Source organism: Mesoplodon bidens, assembly GCF_964165515.1.
Source record: "Mesoplodon bidens genome assembly, chromosome: 7".
In the NCBI taxonomy this organism is placed as follows: domain Eukaryota; kingdom Metazoa; phylum Chordata; class Mammalia; order Artiodactyla; family Ziphiidae; genus Mesoplodon; species Mesoplodon bidens.
This window is the reverse complement of record NC_138164.1, coordinates 69862870-69884603: the sequence shown is the minus strand read 5'-3', so window position 1 is coordinate 69884603 and position 21734 is coordinate 69862870. Positions and strand designations below refer to the sequence as shown.

At 40.4% G+C, this 21734-nt stretch overlaps 1 protein-coding gene and 1 pseudogene across 7 annotated transcripts in view; both read left to right on the top strand.

Annotated features, from left to right (window-relative positions):
* Positions 1–21734, top strand: part of DLG2 (discs large MAGUK scaffold protein 2) — a 1231136-nt gene that overhangs the window by 876326 nt on the left and 333076 nt on the right. The gene's annotated exons all lie outside the window — the stretch shown is intronic.
* LOC308620119 (L-lactate dehydrogenase A-like 6B) lies at positions 13232–15517 on the top strand (annotated as a pseudogene). The gene is made up of 2 exons: positions 13232–14068; positions 15186–15517. The product of its transcript is annotated as an L-lactate dehydrogenase A-like 6B (transcript).

Here is a 21734-nt window from a genome sequence, read left to right as displayed (position 1 = left end):
TGAGGTAGTTTCAGAGGGAAGAGCTCTGCGTCAGGTGCATGCCTTGTGTATTTGAGGGAGAGGAGGGAAGAGGGAGGTGAGGACAGAGAAGTGATGGGTGGGTCACAGACAGCACAGCCTTGTAGGCCTCTGTAAGAGCTTCTCTGAGAGAAGGAAGAGCCAAGGGCGGATTATAAGCAGAGTGATAGGACGTGATTTCACTTACATTCTAAGAGGATCACTCTGGCCGCAGTGTTGACAAGAGACTATCAGGGGACAAAGATGGAAGCAGAAGGCAAGCTAGGAATCTACCTGGATAATCTGCATTAGAGAATATGAAGGATGGGACAGCTGTGGTAGAAATGGAGGGAGTGAGGGATGGTTCTGGATATGTTTAGAAGGGGCAGTTAACAGATTTCCTAAAAGACTGGATGTGGGGTGAAAAGAGAAAGGAAGAGGTGAAGGATGACTGCAAGGTTTTCTACCTGAAAATCAGATAAGCAGAGACACTATTAGTTGAGACAGGGATGCTCCTACAGGTGAAGCAGGCAACAAAGGCAGACAGACTGAGCCCTGGAGTGCGCCAAGGTCCTCCTCAGGGAGAAGAGGAAGAACCAACAAAGGGAACTAAGAGAAGCAACCAGTAAGGTAGGAGGAAACCAAGTAGGACCCCGGGAGCTAAAAAGAGAAAGTATTTCCAGAGAGTGGCATCAACTGCTTTAAATGTTGGTAAGTCCTGTAAGATGGGAACTGAAAATTAACTGCTGAATTTAATAACGTGGAACTTACTGATCAAATGAAAAAGCAGTTTCTGTAGTGTAATGGGGTGAGATCTGTATAAAGTGGATTTCTAAGATAATGAAAGGAGAGAAATTAATGACAATGAGTACAGATATCTCCTTTGAGTTTTGCTAAAAAGGGGAATGAAATAGGATGGCCACTAGAGGGTAGAGTTTGGCTTTATCAATAGAACAATGTTTATATGTTGGTGGAAATGATCTACTAGAGGGGGAAAACTAGTGTTTTATTTATCAATTTTTATTTATTTATTTAGAGAAAGAGGGAGGGAGGGGAAGAGGTGGAAAATACTTCATGTACATGACTGCAATTCTTATTTTTTAATTCTTTATTAAATATCTCCTATTGATCCATTTTATTTATTGCTACGTTCCCAGAGCATGAACAGGGCCTGGCACTTCATAGGTGCTCAGTAATGACAGCACGACTCTCAAGTAGTATGCTCGGTGCTGTAGGGAAGAGAGAGACGAATAAGACATTGATCCCACCCTCACAGGGTTATAACCTAGTGGAGAAATAGGACATGAACATGGTCATAATGCATGACCAATGTGATAGAAAGGAACAATCACATTATTTTAGTCTTCTCACCCTGCTATTTTGTTATTTTAAATCAATAATAATAAGTTCCTTGATATCAAGTATCACCTTGTCTTCTTTCCAATCATCATGAGCACCATTCCCATGACCACCACAATTCACTTCACCACATACAATGACCATCCTCAATGACTGACAAATGAAAAGAGTCAGTGAGCACCCCATCAGCCGCATTCTGCCCAGTATAAGCTACTTCTCTCTTTCTACCACCCCAAATTCCCAAGGGAGGCTTTGGCCTTTGCTCTTCTTCCTAACTTCTGCCCAGGTCTGGAGCAACTGCACTACTTGAAGCAGAAGAAATCATAGGTCAGATCACTAACCCCCTAGCTAGTGTGTAGATCAGGGGACCCACCTGACTCATGCAGGGTGCTGGAAGGGAAAGGAGAGGCACATGCAGAACAGGGATAGGACCCCTCTGAGACCCATAGAAAGATCATGACATGCCAAGCTTTAGGAATAAAGAGTTAAATAGCAGGATCTTCGCCCTCCAAGGAGATCAGAGCAAGGAAGATGAAGACAAATCCTTAAATAAGACCATATTAAGGGGCATAAGGAACTTGGATAGTATACGGGGGAAATGAAGAGACTCTTGGGCTGGAGAAAGGAATAAAACCAGACAGATGCTACAACAGCTCCACATGATAAAAACTGTTTACCTGCAGAAAATCCTATCTCACATTATCCCCATGCAAATTCCCATTTTGGAGGAAGGGGAAGGTGAGTATTCATGCTCTGAAATTATGTCTAAAAACTGAATGCTGAGAATTGCTAAAACCAAAATTTCTAACCTATAGTAGATGCTTAGAGCATGCTTTTAATTACATATATAGATAAATATTATATATATTATATATTCTGATATAGATATACATCAGAAAGGAAAGAATGAGGATTATATTTGAAGCCATAGCCTGATTATCATTTATAAATGACATTTTAATTATTAAGATCAAATTGCAAGTAGAGAAATGAGATAGAGACTGGTTTGGTGAAAACCGGGCAAGGTGCCTGAGATGATCACCAGGTGAACTAGTTATTCCAATTAAGAGCTTCAAGAGTTCAGAGGAGGGAGAAATTTATTGAATATGGAGGAAGCTGAATGAAAGGGCCTACAGAAGGCCCTTAGGTAGGACTCAGATACAGGGAGAGCAGGCCTCCCACCTCCTCCCAACCCTTGTATCTCCACAGTTCTTCAATGACATCCTGTGTTCTCCTTTTGATCTTGGATTGTTTTCATGAATATTTTCCCCAACAGATTGTGAGTTCCTTGAGGACAGAGGTGTGGCTGGATTATAACTGCCTCCCAGGGCCTAACCCAGTGCTAGGCACTCAGAGGTGTTTGTAAGTGGTGAATAAATTAGCAAATGAAAGAACTTGAAGAAGTCTTCCCTAAGCGGAAGGGAAAGCCTTTAAAGGTTTATTCCAAAATTTTCCCTGAAATGCTCAGATGATTTTTTTTTAAGTTGCCTATGCTATCCATGATCCAACATATTACCTCAGTTTTCCAGTTGAAGTGTTTTTTGAGAATGAGAAAACCAAGATGCAAAGCTTACAAGACAATGACTGAAGTGTGGATTGGCGGATGGTATCCCAAGAGTAGCATTTTTTTTTCTGGAAGAAGCTCTTTCTATACTGTTTATTTGCTGTGCTTTTGGAATGTCAGGACCCACTTGCACATCAGCAAACCAGTAAAAGAAGAAAATACCCCCTTCTTCAGTCCCCAGGCTTACATAAGTATCTGCTCCTGGAGAAATGACCTCCAGGGATTCTTTTCATTGGGAACATCCACTCTCTAGTCCTGAGAGCCTCAAAAGACAAGAAAAATCACTCTTAAAGCCAGAGAAGTTAAATAATGCCTTCAAAGTGATAAAATTAAATGGAAAATTGGGTATTTAGCTGCTCTTTTCTTATACATTCTCCCAGTTATTTTCACGTACTGTGCCATACGAACTTAGTACTCCAAGACAGAATAAACAGAACATTGCAACTGGCCTTATTCCCTGAGAATCCACAAGATGGCAGTAATAGATTTTTCATAGAACTAACTGTATACAGTGGTGTCTGGCCTGTTTGCTGAGTTTTCGTACTGTGGATTGTATTTGGATTAAAACTGGTTGTCATCCTAATGCTAGGCTTTTAAAATATAATTCAGAGAATAAACAGTAAATTAATATCTGAAAGAAAATTTTTTCCCTTAGTTGCCTTTTTTTACTTTTTTTTTATATTATGAGAGTCCCATTTTTTTTTAAGTTACAGAGCTAAGGATCAGCCAGGAGCCCTAAGAGCTAAGACTGCTTGAGAAAAGCTCAAAATGAAAAATGTTGCTCCTTCCTGAACATAGACTGATCGATGATTCTCTTGCTTGAAGGAAAGGAAAAAAAGGGTCAGTGAAGGGCCGATAGTTAATCTTCCATATAATTTAATTGCTTGTTATTTCTCTCTGTTCAAAATCTACCCTGGAGGGAATAGTGCCTGATGGACCATGCTGAAAATGATGTTGTGATACAAACTACAAAAACATTTATTGCCTATATCTCTTGTGTTTTGTGTGCAACAGAAACTGCACTAAACTATGACCATTTTTTTCATGTATTTTTATTATTCTACTCACAGATTTGTGATAGAATTCAGGAGAGTGGGAACTACATTTTTCTTTCATTTCTTTAATCTGCCTCCATGTTCAGCATATATGGATATGTGGTAGTTGTCCCAGAATTGCAAACCTCACAGGAAAGCACACTTTCTGTATCAAGCATAAATGGCGTGATGTAGCATAAACAACATCTCCTTTGTGTAGTAGACAGTACCACTAAGTTCAAAAAGATGGCAGTGAGTTCACATCAAACACGAAGCATTTTAAAACGGGCCTCAGATATCTCTGGTTTAAAGTCCTTTGGGCATTCTCCCATGCTGCCCAGATTTCTCTTTCCCCCCCCTTCCTGACCTCTCTTCTCTAATCTCTTATTACCTTCTGATTCATGGTCATTTCCCATTAAAAATACAGCTATTATTTTTCCTTGCTTGTAAGAGACTCTCCTTTCGCCTCAGGTAGCTCATCATTGTATTTTCTAAACTTCTTTTTTCCCTGAGAAAAAAATCTGCTAATGAGCTATTAAGGTAATATATTTTTCATTCCCTTACCAATATTTACTTAAATCTTCTGTTAGGAAATAGGATATCCCACTCTGTTCATTTATCTACCCATCCCTGTCTACAACAAACTTGATAGAGGTTTTCAGGGCCTGCATTCCCTTGCTCTGCAGTATGTAGTGATGACTAAGCCATGTGTCATGTCCTCAAGATGCATGTAGTCTACAAGAAGTGAGTAGGTCCACACAGAGTTATGCCATAAGAAAAGTACAGAGAGAAAACGGAGTTCAAGAGAAGAGGCTAAACCTGACCCAGTGATCTGGGGAGGATTCATGCTCTCCTCAGAAATGAGAAGACCTCCCAGATCCTCCCCACAAGTCAAAGATAAACCATCTTTTCATTAGGCCACAAACGAAGAGCATGAAGTCCGATGCAGAAGTGAAAAGCTAGGGGTGCTCAAGAATTCTGAACAATCTGAGTCAACAAGACAGGAGATAATAGGAGACTCGTCAGGCCTCTGACCGGGGCTAAGGAATTTGAACACTGGTCTATGGTGGGAAAAGCAAACAGTTCCGAGGGGTAGCCACACGATGCAACCTGACCAATTCCTGACCTGACCACCCACTCCCTCAAAGCTCTGTGAAGTGAAAGGAGGGAAATTCATGATGTCTGAAGTCCCTTCCAGCTCCAACATTCTAGGAAAATATGTGTTTGAGAGAACTTTGGATGATAAAAAGAGGCACTGAAGGTTTCAAACAATTTATGACTAATAACTAAAGATTTCCCTTTAAATAATAAAATATGTTTCTTAAAACTAAAATAAAAATTGAAGGCATGGATCAGGAAACTTGCACAAGCCTCTTAAATACCCTCATCCACCAGAGGTCAGACAGCAGAAGCAAGAAGAACTACAACCCTGCAGCCTGTGGAACAAAAATCACATTCACAGAAAGACAAGATGAAAAGGCAGAGGGCTATGTACCAGATGAAGGAGCAAAATAAAACCCCACAAAAACAACTAAATGAAGTGCAGATAGGCAACCTTCCAGAAAAAGAATTTAGAATAATGAGAGTGAAGATGATCCAGGATCTCGGAAAAAGAATGGAGGTAAAGATCAAGAAGATGCAAGAAACGTTTAACAAAGACCTAGAAGGATTACAGAACAAACAAACAGAGATGAACAATACAATAACTGAATTGAAAAATACACTAGAAGGAATCAATAGCAGAATAACTAAGGCAGAAGAACGGATAAGTGACCTGGAAGACAGAATGGTGGAATGCACTGTGTGGAACAGAATAAAGAAAAAAGAATGAAAAGAAATGAAGACAGCCGAAGAGACCTCTGGGACAACATTAAACGCAACAACATTTGCATTATAGGGGTCCCAAAGGAGAAGAGAGAGAGAAAGGACCCAAGAAAATATTTAAAGAGATTATAGTCGAAAACTTCCCTAACATGGGAAAGGAAATAGCCACCCAAGTCCAGGAAGCACAGACAGTCCCATACAGGATAAACCCAAGGAGAAACACACCGAGACACTTAGTAATCAAATTGGCAAAAATTAAAGACAAAGAAAAATTACTGAAAGCAGCAAGGGAAAAATGAGAAATAACATACAAGGGAACTCCCATAAGGTTAACAACTGATTTCTCAGCAGAAACTCTACAAGCCAGAAGGGAGTGGCATGATATACTTAAAGTGATGAAAGGGAAGAAACTACAACCAAGATTACTCTACCCAGCAAGGATCTCATTCAGATTCGATGGAGAAATCAAAAGCTTTACAGACAAGCAAAAGCTAAGAGAATTCAGCACCATCAAACCAGCTGTAAAACAAATGTTAAAGGAACTTCTCTAAGTGGGAAACACAAGAGAAGAAAAGGACCTACAAAAACAAACCCAAAACGATTAAGAAAATGGTAATAAGAACATATGTATCAGTAATTACCTTAAACGTGAATGGATTAAATGCTCCAACCAAAAGACACAGGCTTGCTGCATGGATACAAAAAGAAGACCCATATATATACTGTCTACAAGAGACCCACTTCAGACCTAGGGACACATACAGACTGAAAGTGAGGGAATGGAAAAAGATATTCCATGCAAATGGAAATCAAAAGAAAGCTGGAGTAGCAATACTCATATCAGATAAAATAGACTTTAAAATAAAGAATGTTAGAAGAGACAAGGATGGACACTAATGATCAAGGGATCCATCCAAGAAGAAGACATAACAATTATAAATATATATGCATCCAATACGGAAGCACCTCAATACATAAGGCAACAGCTAACAGCTATAAAAGAGGAAATCTACAGTAACACAATAATAGTGGGGGACTTTAACACCTCACATACACCAATGGACAGATCATCCAAACAGAAAATTAATAAGGAAACACAAGCTTTAAATGGCACAACAGATCAGATAGATTTAATTGATATTTATATGACATTCCATCCAAAAACAGCAGATTACACTTTCTTCTCAAGTGTGCATAGAACATTCTCCAGGATAGATCACATCTTGGGCCACAAATCAAGCCTCAGTAAATTTAAGAAAACTGAAATCATATCAAGCATCTTTTCTGACCACAACGCTAAGAGATTAGAAATCAATTACAGGGAAAAACACGTAAAAAACACAAACACATGGAGGCTAAACAATATGTTATAAACAACCAAGAGATCACTGAAGAAATCAAAGAGGAAATCAAAAAAAATACCTAGAGACAAATGACAATGGAAAAACGATGATCCAAAACCTATGGGATGCAGCAAAAGCAGTTCTAAGAGGGAACATAGCTATACAAGCCTACCTCAAGAAACAAGAAAAATCTCAAATAAACAATCTAATGTTACACCTAAAGGAACCAGAGAAAGAACAAACAAAACCCATAGTTAGTAGAAGGAAAGAAATCATAAAGATCAGAGCAAAAGAAATGAAATAGAACCAAAGAAAACAATAGCAAAGATCAATAACACTAAAAACTGGTTCTTTGAGAAGATAAACAAAATTGATAAACCATTAGCCAGACTCATCAAGAAAAAGAGGGAGAGGACTCAAATCAATAAAATTAGAAATGAAAAAGGAGAAGTTACAACAGACACCGCAGAAATACAAAGCATCCTAAGAGACTACTACAAGCAACTCTATGTCAATAAAATGGACAACCTGGAAGAAATGGACAAATTCTTAGAAAGGTATAACCTTCCAAGACTGAACTAGGAAGAAATAGGGGCTTCCCTGGTGGCGCAGTGGTTGGGAGTCCGCCTGCCAATGCAGGGGACACGGGTTCGTGCCCTGGTCCGGGAAGTTCCCATGTGCCGCGGAGTGGCTAGGCCCGTGAGCCATGGCTGCTGAGCCTGCGCATCCGGAGCCTGTGCTCCACGACGGGAGAGGCCACGATAGTGAGAGGCCCACATACCGCCAAAAAAAAAAAAAAAAAAGAAACAGAATATATGAACAGACCAATCACAAGCACTGAAATTGAAACTGTGATTAAAAAGCTTCCAGGGCTTCCCTGGTGGTGCAATGGTTGAAAATCTGCCTGCCAATGCAGAGGACAGGGGTTCGAGCCCTGGTCTGGGAAGATCCCACATGCTTCGGAGCAACTGGGCCCATGAGCCACAATTACTGAGCCTGCGCGTCTGGAGCCTGTGCTCCGCAACAAGAGAGGCTGCGATAGTGAGAGGCCCACGCACCGCGAAGAAGAGTGGCCCCCACGTGCCACAACTAGAGAAAGCCCTTGCACGGAAACAAAGACCCAACACAGCCATAAATAAATAAATAAATTGATTTTAAAAAAATCTTCCAAAAAACAACAGTCCAGGACCAGATGGCTTCACAGGTGAATTCTATCAAACATTTAGAGAAGAGTTACCACCCATCCTTCTCAAACCCTTCCAAACAATTGCAGAGGAAGGAACACTCCCAAACTCATTGTATGAGGCCACCATCACCCTGATACCAAAACAAAACAAAGATGTCACAAAAAAAGAAAATTACAGACCAATATCACTAATGAATATAGATGAAAAAATCCTCAACAAAATACTAGCAAACAGAATCCAACAACACGTTAAAAGGATCATACACTGTGATCAAGTGGGATTTATCCCAGGGATGCAAGGATTCTTCAATATACGCACATCAATCGATGTGATACACCATATTAACAAATTGAAGAATAAAAACCATATCATCATCCCAATAGATGCAGAAAAAGCTCTTGACAAAATTCAACACCCATTTATGATAAAAACTCTACAGAAAGTGGGCACAGAGGGAACCTACCTCAACATAATAAAGGCCATATACGACAAACCCACAGCAAACATCATTCTCAATGGTGAAAAACTGAAAGCATTCCCTCTAAGATCAGGAACAAGACAAGAATGTCCACTCTCACCACTATTATTCAACATAGTTTTGGAAGTCCTAGTCACGGCATTCAGAGAAGAAAAAGAAATAAAAGGAATACAAATTGGAAGAGAAGAAGTAAAGCTGTCATTGTTTGCAGATGACATGATACTATTCATAGAGAATCCTAAAGATGCCACCAGAAAACTACTAGAGCTAATCAATGAATTTGGTAAAGTTGCAGGATACAAAATTAATGCACAGAAATCTCTGGCATTCCTATACACCAATGATGAAAAATCTGAAAGAGAAATTAAGGAAACACTCCCATTTACCACTGCAACAAAAAGAATAAAATAACTAGGAATAAACCTACCTAGGGAGACAAAAGACCTGTATGCAGAAAACTATAAGACACTGATGATAGAAATTAAAGATGATACAAACAGATGCAGAGATATACTATGTTCTTGGATTGGAAGAATCAATATTGTGAAAGTGACTATACTACCCAAAGCAATCTACAGATTCAATGCAATCCCTATCAAATTACCAATGGCATTTTTCACAGAACTAGAACAAAAAATATTAAAATTCATATGGAGACACAAAAGACCCCGAATAGCCAAAGCAGTCTTGAGGGAAAAAAACGGAGCTGGAGGAATCAGACTCCCTGACTTCAAACCATACTACAAAGCTACAGTAATCAAGACAATATGGTACTGGCACAAAAACAGAAATATAGATCAATGGAACAGGATAGAAAGCCCAGAGATAAACCCACGCACCTATGGTCAACTAATCTATGACAAAGGAGGCAACGATATACAATGGAGAAAAGACAGTCTCTTCAATAAGTGGTGCTGGGAAAACTGGACAGCTACATGTAAAAGAATGAAATTAGAACACTCCCTAACACCATACACAAAAATAAACTCAAAATGGATTAGAAGGGCTTCCCTGGTGGCGCAGTGGTTGAGAGTCCGCCTGACGATGCAGGGGACACGGGTTCGTGCCCTGGTCTGGGAAGATCCCACATGCCGCGGAGCGGCTGGGCCCATGAGCCATGGCCGCTAAGCCTGCACGTCTGGAGCCTGTGCTCTGCAATGGGAGAGGCCCCAACAGTGAGAGGCCCGCGTGCCACACACAAAAAAAAAAAAAAAAAAAAAAGGATTAGAGACCTAAATGTAACACAGGAAGAACACTCTTTGACATAAATCACAGCAAGATCTTTTTTGATCCACCTCCTAGAGAAATGGAAATAAAAACAAAAATAAACAAATGGGACCTAATGAAACTTCAAAGCTTTTGCACAGCAAAGGAAACCATAAACAAGATGAAAAGACAACCCACAGAATGGGAGAAAAAATTTGCAAATGAATCAACGGACAAAGGATTAATCTCCAAAATATATCAACAGCTCATGCAGCTCAATATTAAAAAAAATAAACAGCCCAATCCAAAAATGGGCAGAAGACCTAAATAGACACTTCTCCAAAGAAGACATACAGATGGCCAAGAAGCACATGAAAAGCTGCTCAACATCACTGATTATTAGAGAAATGCAAATCAAAACTACCGTGAGGTATCACCTCACACCTGTTAGAATGGGCATCATCAGAAAATCTACAAACAACAAATGGTGAAGAGGGTGTGGAGAAAAGGGAACCCTCTTGCACTGTTGGTGGGAATGTAAATTGATACAGCCACTATGGAGAACAGTATGGAGGTTCCTTAGAAAACTAAAAATAGAATCACCATATGATCCAGCAATCCCACTACTGGGCATATACCCAAAGAAAACCATAATTCAAAAAGACACATGCACCCCAATGTTCACTGCAGCACTATGTACAATAGCCAGGTCATGGAAGCAACCTAAATGCCCATCGACAGACGAATGGATAAAGAAGTGGTACATATATACAATGGAATATTACTCAGCCATAAAAATGAATGAAATTGGGTCATTTGTAGAGACGTGGATGGATCTAGGGACTGTCATAGAGTGAAGTAAGTCAGAAAGAAAAACAAATATCGTATATTTATGCATATATGTGGAACCTAGAAAAATGGTACAGATGAACCTGTTTGCAGGACAGAAATTAAGACACAGATGTAGAGAACAAACATATGGACACCAAGGGGGGAAGCGGCAGTAGCGTAAGGGTGGTGGAGTGATGAATTGGGCAATTGGGATTGACATGTATACACTGATGTGCCTAAAATGGGTAACTAATAAGAACCTGCTGTATAAAAAAATAAATTAAATAAATTTCAAAAATTCAAAAAAAAATCAAAAAATAGGTTAAAAAAAAAGAAATTGAAGGCATGCATTCATGCTTTTTCAGTCTGTTGGTTATAATTTAATCACCAGAATAAAGTTAAAATTCCTCAATACAGCTTTTTTTTAGCTTGTCCGGCCTCATCTCTAAAGCTCCCTTCTTCCCATTATCTACCTACATTTAATCCGTCAAACATTCTCCCCTCCCCAGCCCCTTCTCCTGAGTAAGTCTCTTCTATTCATCCTTTAGATCTCAGGCCACTTGTTACACTCTCTAAACACAGTCTTTCACGAATCCCACCCCACCCTCTCAACACACACAGAGATGCCCCCAGGTTAGGTACCCCTCTTAATAGACTCATATACCCAGTACTTTCCCTATCACAACATTTACCACACTAATTTGTATCAACATATTTAATACTCCATTTTCTCACTAGATTGTAAGCCAGGACAACGTCTATCTTCTTTGCCTGACACATAATAGATATCCTACAAATATTTAATGAATGAATAAATAAAGTTAATTATTTTAAGTCAGTAGATCCTGAGTGAAGACCTAGTAAAATAATACATGATACTGTATACCTATATTGTGCTGGGCAAGATGTTAGAAACTGTGCCTATAGGTTGGCTCTTTAAGGATTACAACTGACAGGAATGTATATAACCTAAAAGTATCTGAAGAATGTTTTAAGACTGCCTGACATCTTAAAAATAAAAATGTAAAAATGAGTTATTTCTTCCATATAACAACCACTAGAGGGCAATGAAAGCCAACTTGGAACATCTTTAAATGGGGGAAAAAAAGAATAGTAAAAATGTTTTCCTTGTTAAAATCTGGATAGATGATCTTATGTTTGGGATAGTTAAAGGACCTGTGGGCTACAGTTTCTGTGATGATGGGTTTAACGGTTATAATTACCTTTCTGGTGTGGTATTAAAACCTAGATTATCTGTGATAACATCACCTTACATTTTGTGCATTATCTCATTTGAACCTCCCACGACATTAGCAGAGAATATATTCTTTTCCCATTTTCCAATGAAAAAAAAAAAACAACTGAGGTTCAAGAAGTATTAATCTAATAAGTAGCCATAAGAAACCAAACTACTGGCACAAACCCTATAAATACCTGTTGGCTGCTTAGGTTTACCACACATACAAAATCCCTTACTAAGGCAGTTCCCAAAATTAATTGCACCAATTTAGAATGGAGACACATGGCAGCATCTCCTTAGCAAAAGATCTTGTGGTTTTAGGTGACCCCAAGGTAGCCATATGATAATGATGTCAAAATATTTACCTGGGGGCTTCCCTGGTGCCACAGTGGTTGAGAGTCCGCCTGCCGATGCAGGGGACACGGGTTCGTGCCCCGGTCCGGGAAGATCCCACATGCCACGGAGCAGCAAGGTCCGTGAGCCATGGCCGCTGAGCCTGCGCGTCCGGAGCCTGTGCTCCGCAACGGGAGAGGCCACAACAGCGAGAGGCCCGAGTACCCAAAAAAAAAAAAAAAATTTACCTGGAACCTATTTACAGAAATACAGTACTGGTGCCTAGAAAGGGGACAAGCTTCTGGCCTTCACACTGGTTAGACCCTTCCTAGGGTTATATGTTCCATTCTAGTTGTTGCATTTTTATAAAGGAATCAAGAAGCAACAGACTAGGATTAGTGTACAAGATATATCAGAGGGTGAAAGAGAAATTAGGATGTCCTGAAGAGGGTGAGATCAAAGGAGATGTGATTAGCTATAGTGATGCTTAAGCTTGTTGGCTCTGGAGTCAGAAAGTGTGGGTATGACTTGGTATCCACACTAAAAAATAGAAAATAAATAATTGCAGGGACCTGGGTTGGTTTATTATGCATGTCAAATATGGAAGCCAACACGGGTTTGTAAAAGCGTCACTCCAGGATTCACATGCTAGAGAAGAAGCTCCTTGACTGCCTTAGTCTGAGCACATGGGGGAAGTCCTTTCTGGAGGCCTGGGCAAAGCCCCGAGGAGGCCCCTGCGTGGTGGGCGTGACCTTGCTCAGTAACAAGATGAGGGGGATGGTAAACCTTCAGAGGCTTCCTCCAATCTCTTCCTCCACCTCTTGCATGAGCAGACATGAACTGGACCCAGGGAGCCCTAAGGGTCAGCTGGAGAGCAGGCTGTAGGAGGTTTTCTTCACCTGGGGGTGGCTTAGGTGTCCCCTGCAGGCGACAGGCATTCTGCTGGCCCTTCACCCCTGTCGCCTGTGAATTTATGATGAATTTCACTTTCAAGAAGGTCATTCTTCACAATGAGGTCTCCACTATAGGAAGTGGATCAGTTGGCATGGCCCGTGCTATCACCATTTTTTAGAAGGCTTGAATGATTAACTTGCCTTTGTGGATGTTGATGAAGGCAAATTGAAGGGTGAGACACTAGATCTTGAACTTGGCAGTCCTTTTATGAAAATGCCAAATATTGTTTCCAGCAAAGATTATCTTGTCACTGCAATCTCCAATTTAGTGATTATCACTGCAGATGCACACCAGGAAAAAGGAGAAGTACACCTTAATTTAATCCACTGGAATGTGACTATCTTTAATGATTTACCATATTATCCAATCCAGTCCCTGTGGCAAAATGATTATTGTTTCTAATCCAGTGGCTACCTATGTAGCTTGGAAGTTGAATGAATTTCCCAAACTGTGTTATTCGAAGTGGCTATAATCTGGACACTCCCCATTTCCCTCCCTTGATGGGCAGAAGCTTGATATCCACCCTGAAAGCTGTCATGGGTGGATCCTTGGAGAGCGTGGAGACGCAAGTGTTCCTGTGTGGAGTTAACATTGCTGATTGCTTTGAAGAATCTGAACCCAGATTTAGGAGCTGATAAAGATCATGTGCAGTGGAAAAATATCCGCAAAGAAGTGATAGCTAATGCCTGTGAGGTTATTGAAATGAAAGGCAATACAGGTGACGCTTGAACAACACAGGTTTAAACTTTTTTTTTTAATTTTCTATGTCCTCTCTTCACCTACCATTCTTTTTTTTTTTGCGGTATGCGGGCCTCTCACTGTTGTGGCCTCTCCCGTTGCAGAGCACAGGCTCCGGACGCGCAGGCTCAGCGGCCATGGCTCACGGGCCCAGCCGCTCCGCAGCATGTGGGATCTTCCCGGACCGGGGCACGAACCCGTGTCCCCTGCATCGGCAGGCGGACTCTCAAACACTGCGCCACCAGGGAAGCCCTCACCTACCATTCTTGACTCAAGCTATTGCAGTGCATCTTCTATATTCACAACTCCAGTTAAACTGTTCTCATTAAGATCATTAGTGACTTTCTTAACGAATAAATCTAATGAATGTTTTTAGCCTGCAATTTTTTTGTCTTCTCGCCTTAGAAGTAACTGACATTGTTGACTACACCCTCTTTAAAACAGTCACTTTTTTTTTTTTTTTTTTTTTTTTGGCTGCATTGGGTCTTCATTGCTGCGCACGTGCTTTCTCTAGTTGTGGCGAGCGGGAGCTACTCTTCGTTGTGGTGAGCAGGCTTCTCATTGCAGTGGCTTCTCTGCAGAGCACAGACTCTAGGTACATGGGCTTCAGTAGTTGTGGCACGTGGACTCAGTAGTTGTGGCCCACGGGCTCAGTAGTTGCAGCTCGTGGGCTCTAGAGCACAGGCTCAGTAGTTGTGGTGCATGGTCTTAGTTGCTCCACGGTATGTGGGATCTTCCCAGGCCAGGGCTCAAACCCATGTCCCCTGCATTGGCAGGCAGATTCTTAACCACTGAGCCACCAGGGAAGCCCCCAGGTTTAAACTTTGCCAGTCTACTTATATGTGGATTTTTTTCTACAGTAAATACTATGGTACCACACCATCTACACAGGATTGGTTGAGTTCCCAGATACAAAACCATGGACGCGGAGGAACCACGTATATGGAGGGCCCAACTGTTGGTTGTAGGTGGATTTTAAACTTCACAGAGTGCTAGGGCCCCTAACTCCTCCCTCACCCCATGTTGTTCAAGGGTTAACTACTTCTTGGGCCACTGGCCTATCTGTAGCTGATTTAGCATAAGGCATTTTAACACAGAGTATTTTGAGACTCATCCAGTTTCTACCAACTGTGGACCTCTATGGAATAAATGAAGAAGTATTCCTCAGTGTTCCTTGTACCATGGGAGAGAATAGTATTACAGAACTTATAAAAGTAAAGCTGAACCCTGACAAGGAGGCCCATTAAAAAAAAAAAAGAAAAAAAAAAGTGCAGAAACACTTGGGAAATTCAGAAGGAGCTCAAGCTTTAAAGTTTCTTTAAAGCTACCATCCAGAAGTTATTGAAGAAGAAATAGTAGGCATGGGACTGTATATGTTAAACCTACAAATAAACTTGCAACCCTAAAAGTTGGAAACAGGAAAGTGGGTAGAGTGACTCCCCCATTTATTTAGCCCTCCAGCTCTTTTATTTAACATCCAGATATCGGATGATACTATTTTTTACAATCCTAAGTGATTTCATCAAAGGGGGTGTTTTCGGTACCTCTAATGCATCAGTACTTGTCTTCTATATATATATATATATATGTAGTTGCCATTTGGTTCGAAAGAATCTATGATGTAGGTGATTATTGTGTTATAGAAATTCTTATTCTAAGCTGGAAAAGAAGAAAAAAATCTAATTCCTTTAAATACATACTAATTATTTTGTTCTGGCTGGCTTATTATACCTATGTTCATTTATATACTACTTAAAAAGTTATAACTGGGCCTCCCTGGTGGCGCAGTGGTTGAGAGTCCGCCTGCCGATGCAGGGGATACGGGTTCGTGCCCCGGTCTGGGAGGATCCCATATGCCGCGGAGCGGCTGGGCCCGTGAGCCATGGCCGCTGGGCCTGCGCGTCCGGAGCCTGTGCTCCGCAACGGGAGAGGCCACAACAGTGAGAGGCCCGCATACCGCAAAAAAAAAAAAGTTATAACTACCTCTACAAGATAAAAAATAAAAGTACTGATATATACACAAAGGAAAAAAAGTGGATCTGGATTCTGACTCTGGACTTATAATTGTGAACTTGGGCAATTTACTTCTCTTCCTCAGTTTCCTCATCGACAAAATGCCTACTTATAGAGCTGTTAGGGAAAAGAATCAAAATAATGCATGTATGTTTAGTGTCACATTTGGCACATGGAAGGATGTGATAAATGCTGGCTCCTTGTTGTTGTGCTGTTAAAGCATTTGCAAGGCCTTTCTGTAGAAATGAATGTAGACTTATCTGTGTTGCCCCAGAAAATGTATCAGAACTCAAAGAGGCACTAGCTAAAAGCAAGAGTTTGTGAACCTAACAGGTTTGTTTTCAAATCCTGTTTCTACCACATAACACCTAAGTAATCTTGAACAAATCACTCAGTCTCATCGAGTCTCCATTTTCTCATGTTATGAAACATTTACTGCAGCTCTTCACTGTGCTAAGTAGGTGGGCAGAGTGATAAGGTGTCATTTCACTCCATTGTAGTTAGTCAGCAGGAGGTCAGCTGACCACCCACAGGGCTTGGGAGAGAGTATCCCTGCAGAGGATATCCGATTGAGAATATTTGTTTCTACTCTTGAAAATGTTGGAAATAAAACTGGTTCTCACATTCAAGTTGTCTTCATCTGGTGTGTCATAAGCTGGTCCTCAAGTGGCCATTCATTCAAAACTATTTCCCTTGGAATAGCATTTGGCCTTTAAAGTTGACTAGATGCCTTTATTTCCCAAAGAGCAAACTGAAGGAAAAATGTTGGCTTTGGAACCTGAGAGATAGTTGAACCCTGCTTTACTGCTAACTGGCTCTGAGACCTTTGGACAATTACTTAGCCTTCCTGAACTAAATCTTCTCATCTACAAAACAGGACAGACTCGTACATCAAAGAATCGTTATGGGGCTTAAATTGTGCCAGGGACACAACACCCAGCATTCTGCCTGACACAGAGGGGGTAGTAGGTGGTCCTGCCTTCTTTGACAGTGCCATCAGCAGTCCTAGTGTTCACAGCTCTGTGAGCCAGCCTTGAACACTGGCCTTCTGGTGATCATCCCATCTCAGCCCAGTGACATTGCTCCGGCCAGGCAGAAGCTAACCTCTGGTCCATTTCCCACACTTCTGGTCCATGAACTCTCCCTCCTCACACTCTGTGTGTACCTAGGATTCTAGTGTCCTCATGCTCTTTCTGTCACCCCCTCAGTAAAAACCTACTTCTATTTCTTGAAAGAAATCAGATGCAGCAGTTCACATTGAAGTTGAATGTCAGGAAAACGGCAAAGTGTTATTGCACCTATATTGAGATTTTAATAGTATAACAAGCTTAAAGCTAGAGCAATGACTCTCACATGGTGGAATTAAAGGATTCCCAATATTCCCTATGAGGAAAGAATTTCAGAAACAGTAGAGTCCTTCATAGCATGAGTACATTTTTACATTTCAAAGGTGTAGATCACAGCATAAGGCTGTGATCTCTCTGATAGCAAATCCAAATCTTATTTTTATTGATTCCAGTAGATGGCACAGCCTCTGGCAAGTTACAGACGTTCAATAAATGTAGACTAGATGGTCTTAAGGCCATGTCAAATGTACAAATATATTTCCTAACCCACACATTGCTACTAGACACAAGCATAAACCATTTACAGAACACTTGGGGAGAGAGAGTTAGAAGAAATAGAAGTACTTTTCTTTGCTTTAGTTTTGATGATAGAGGATGTAAATTCCCTTTACTTGCTAGGGAGAATTTCTTAGAAGAAGAAGAAGGATTTGAATTGGGCTTCCCAAGGCCAGGGTGACAGGATCACCTGTGGCTGTCGAGCAGACAGAGTATTCCCAGCCCCGCAGACAGCACAGATGGAAGTTCAAAAGCTACTAGTGCTGATGACAGCACTGGAAGCACTTGTCTGAGTAGCTGCTCTTGGAAACCTGTACCCCAGCGTACATTTTCCTATCTTCATTTTAGTTCCCTTTGAACATTTTAAACAGTTCTTCTCCCACATATCCTCTCAACACTTCTCCTATGCACTCCCAATCCTCCGTCTCTCCCACATATGTAGCAAAAGAGAAAAAAAAAAAGGATCTCTCTTTCTCTGTTATACTAATTTCCTCTAATCTTTGCTTAGTAATGTATCACAGTCAGGACAAGTTTCAGCTCATCAGCTGACAATCTTAATGTTGTTCTCTTAAAATAGTCAAAGATTTGCTCTTTTCCTTAACATCCAACAATACATATGGATTTTAATGTCCCTTCCCCCAATGCCTGAGGCTGAAATTTTCACAAACTCAAAATTTCAACCTTCTAAAACTACTCTGGAAAAAAGAACCAAGCAGGACTTATTCTACCATTTCTTCCTTAATCTAAAAAACAAATGACATGAATTTTACTCATTAAATATTTTTAACCAGGAATAACCCAAAAGAACCCAATTCAAAACTTTTATATGACATTCACATTAAAAAGTACAAAACTGAAATGTGCTTTTAATGGTATCAGTAGTGGTATTAGGTTGAACCATACGAAATTGCCATTTTTGTAGGTCATGTCAATATTGGCAATTTTGTATGGTTCAGACTAATGTGGATTCATATTTCTCTAGTACCCATAGAATCCTCACAGATGTCTTGGTCCTACAACTCCTGAGTAGAGGTGACAGCCATAGATGATATTATGTAAAGAGTCTTCAGAGGGTTCAGACCAAAAAAGCTACTTCTGTTGGTTTATTCTTTAAAAGGATGTTAAACAAAGCAGGTATATTTTCCAGCTTTCCACATTAAAAGTAAGTTCCACCATCCATTGAGTAGGTTTTTATATGTATCATCTTATTCAACCAATATGATTCTACAACTCTTTTGAAGTAGATATTCCTATCATCACTTTGTAGATGTGAAAATGGAGTCTCAGAGCAGGTCACTTGCCCAGGATGACACAGTGGTAAGGAACAGTGCCAAAATTCCAAACCTAAATCTGCGTGGACAAAACCCATACTCTTTCCGCTCTATTACACTGCCCCCATTGATATGGGAGGGAAGGAGGGGGAGAAGGGAAAACAATTCCTCAAAATGAAATACCGGGACTTCCCTGGTGGTCCAGTGGTAAAGAATCGCCTTACAATGCAGGGGACACGGCTTCGATCCCTGGTCAGGAAGCTAAGATCCCACATGCCACGGGGCAACTAAGTCTGCGTGCCACAACTACTGAGCTCGTGCACCTCAGCTAGAGCCTGTGTGCCGCAAACTACAGAGCCCACACACTCTGGGGCCCACGTGCCACAACTACAGAGCCCACAGGCCCTGGAGCCCACGCACCACTAGAGAGAAGCCTGCACACCACAACGAAGAGCCCGTGAGCCGTAACTAAGACCCGACGCAGCCAAAAATAAAAATAAAATAAATAAACGATAAAGACAATTTAAGAAAAACACTCATGGTTTAAAAACAAATGAAATACCAATTATTATCAGCACTTAATAGTATGGATACTTGTTGATTTCTTTGCATGAAAACTTTAACTTTCTACAATTAGGACTTTGAGATGAAATCCTATAAAGTAGGAAATCTTCTTATAGACCCTGAGCTCCTCAAGAACAGAGGTTGTATCTAAATAATCTTGGTATCTGTGGGACATGGGATGGGACCTGAAACGTACTAAGTCCCAAACAAGTGCTTCTAGAATGAATGTTTGAGTGAGTAAATAAATGAATGACTTTTACAATGGAGGGAGGCAGAATAGGTACATAGTTCTTTGCAGAATCAAACATCTTACTATATATATATATATATATATTTTTTTTTTTTTTAACCACATGATTGAGTCACAGAGTCATAACTCTGAATGGGACTTCATGGACTCCCTTGAACAATATCTGTTTGTTCATTTGTTTAATAAATGAAGGAAGTAAAGCACAAAATTCCAAAGCTAATTGGTAAAGAAGCTAGAGCCACATCCACTGAGTATTCTTGAAAATATACTATCCCTGGATTTTGCCACCTATCAGAACGTAAAAGCACTAATCTGAAATGGTGAATGATCCTAACCTATTTACATTTTGATACATAGGATATATATGTGAATATACATACATTATGTGAATATACATATACACACATATAAATAAGTGCAGAACAATTTAAGGAAATATGAAAGTTAACTGGGTTTGTTTTTGTGTTTTTTGTTTTTTGCACACAGCAAATTAATAAAAGTCAAGATTAGGCAGGAATTTCTAGATGGCAGAAAGCCAAATACAAGCTTTTTGCTTTGCGAACCCCACCCATTTACTAATCCTAAAGTGGATTAGTGCTGCAGAAAGGAAGTTTACATGGCCAGACACCCACAAGCCAGCAGAAAACAAAAAGGTCACTTTTCATACATACAACAGATACTTTTACATGCATTATCCTGAAAAGCACATTGTACAATTCCACATACTTTTTCTTAGTGATTTATGCTTTTACACACATTTATTTTGTCTCCTATTCATCAAAAAAGAAAAAACCACACCTTTTTCCTAGTTTACCTGACTTTCTCATTATACCTGACTTTGAGGACAAGCAATATTTAGAACAGATACATTCCCTGCAAATGGTGGCATGCAAGCATAATCCAATCTAATTTTCATAGTTTTCGATCCATCATTTCACATGTCTCCAGTGTGACTTTTCCCCAGGTGCTTTTCAACCCTGTATTTTGTATCTGAGGTTCATACTAAAATTATATCAACGCAGTGATGTTTTCATGCTTGTTGACAAAGGATGGGTAAGAAATGAAGGTTACCATGGAGGTGATGTAAACCTTGAGCTATGCACATGCTCAAAAGCTCAAAGTTAAGCTGTTGACTGGCTGGTACCACGTAAGGAACAAGGGGCAAATGAGGAGGCAAACTTGGAATCTACAACATTCAGCTTGTAACAACAATTTTAAGAAGGAGTGTGAGCATTCAATCAGTTCCTTGATATATAGCAGGGCTCTACACTAAACAAGAACAAATGGGTTTAAAAAATATATATTTTACAGCAGCTCCATGGCCCTATAAATCCTAGGGAGCTTCCCCAGAAGCCCAATGTAGAAAAACCCTAACTTAAGCTTTGTCTTTGACTTAAGAGTCACAGAGCATTAAATATAAACAAGAGAGCCTGAGATGGCATTTCAAAACGGGAGCAAAGAATTTTATTTCAGTTCAAGAGCAAGTTCCTCTGGTTTGCCTGCATTTGACAGCTGACTCAATGTTTCAGTTTATTAATGTTGGAATGAGAAAATTTTTTTATTAGCATAATTATAGGCTCTTGAAGTCAGTCAGTTTGGACTTCAAAGGGGCAACCAATTCCAGAAACTCTGCATTAGGTGGTAGACACAATAAGTCGTAGGCTGTCCTCCCAAAGGAGCAGGAGAAATCAACCAGAGAAGTGAAAGAAGGATGTAGTAAGAAAGCAGATCAGTCAGGGGGAGGGGGTAGGAGAAAGGCAAGAAAGCAGGAGGGAATAGAGACAGCCACCGAGGAAAGGTAAGGAAGCGGGAAGCAACGGGAATGTAGTCACAGATGCAGCTGCAGAGAGGTCAGGAGAGGATCACAGAGGTGAGACCCTGATGGGGGAGAAAGGAAAAGGAAGGGGGGGAGAGCGAAAAACGGAG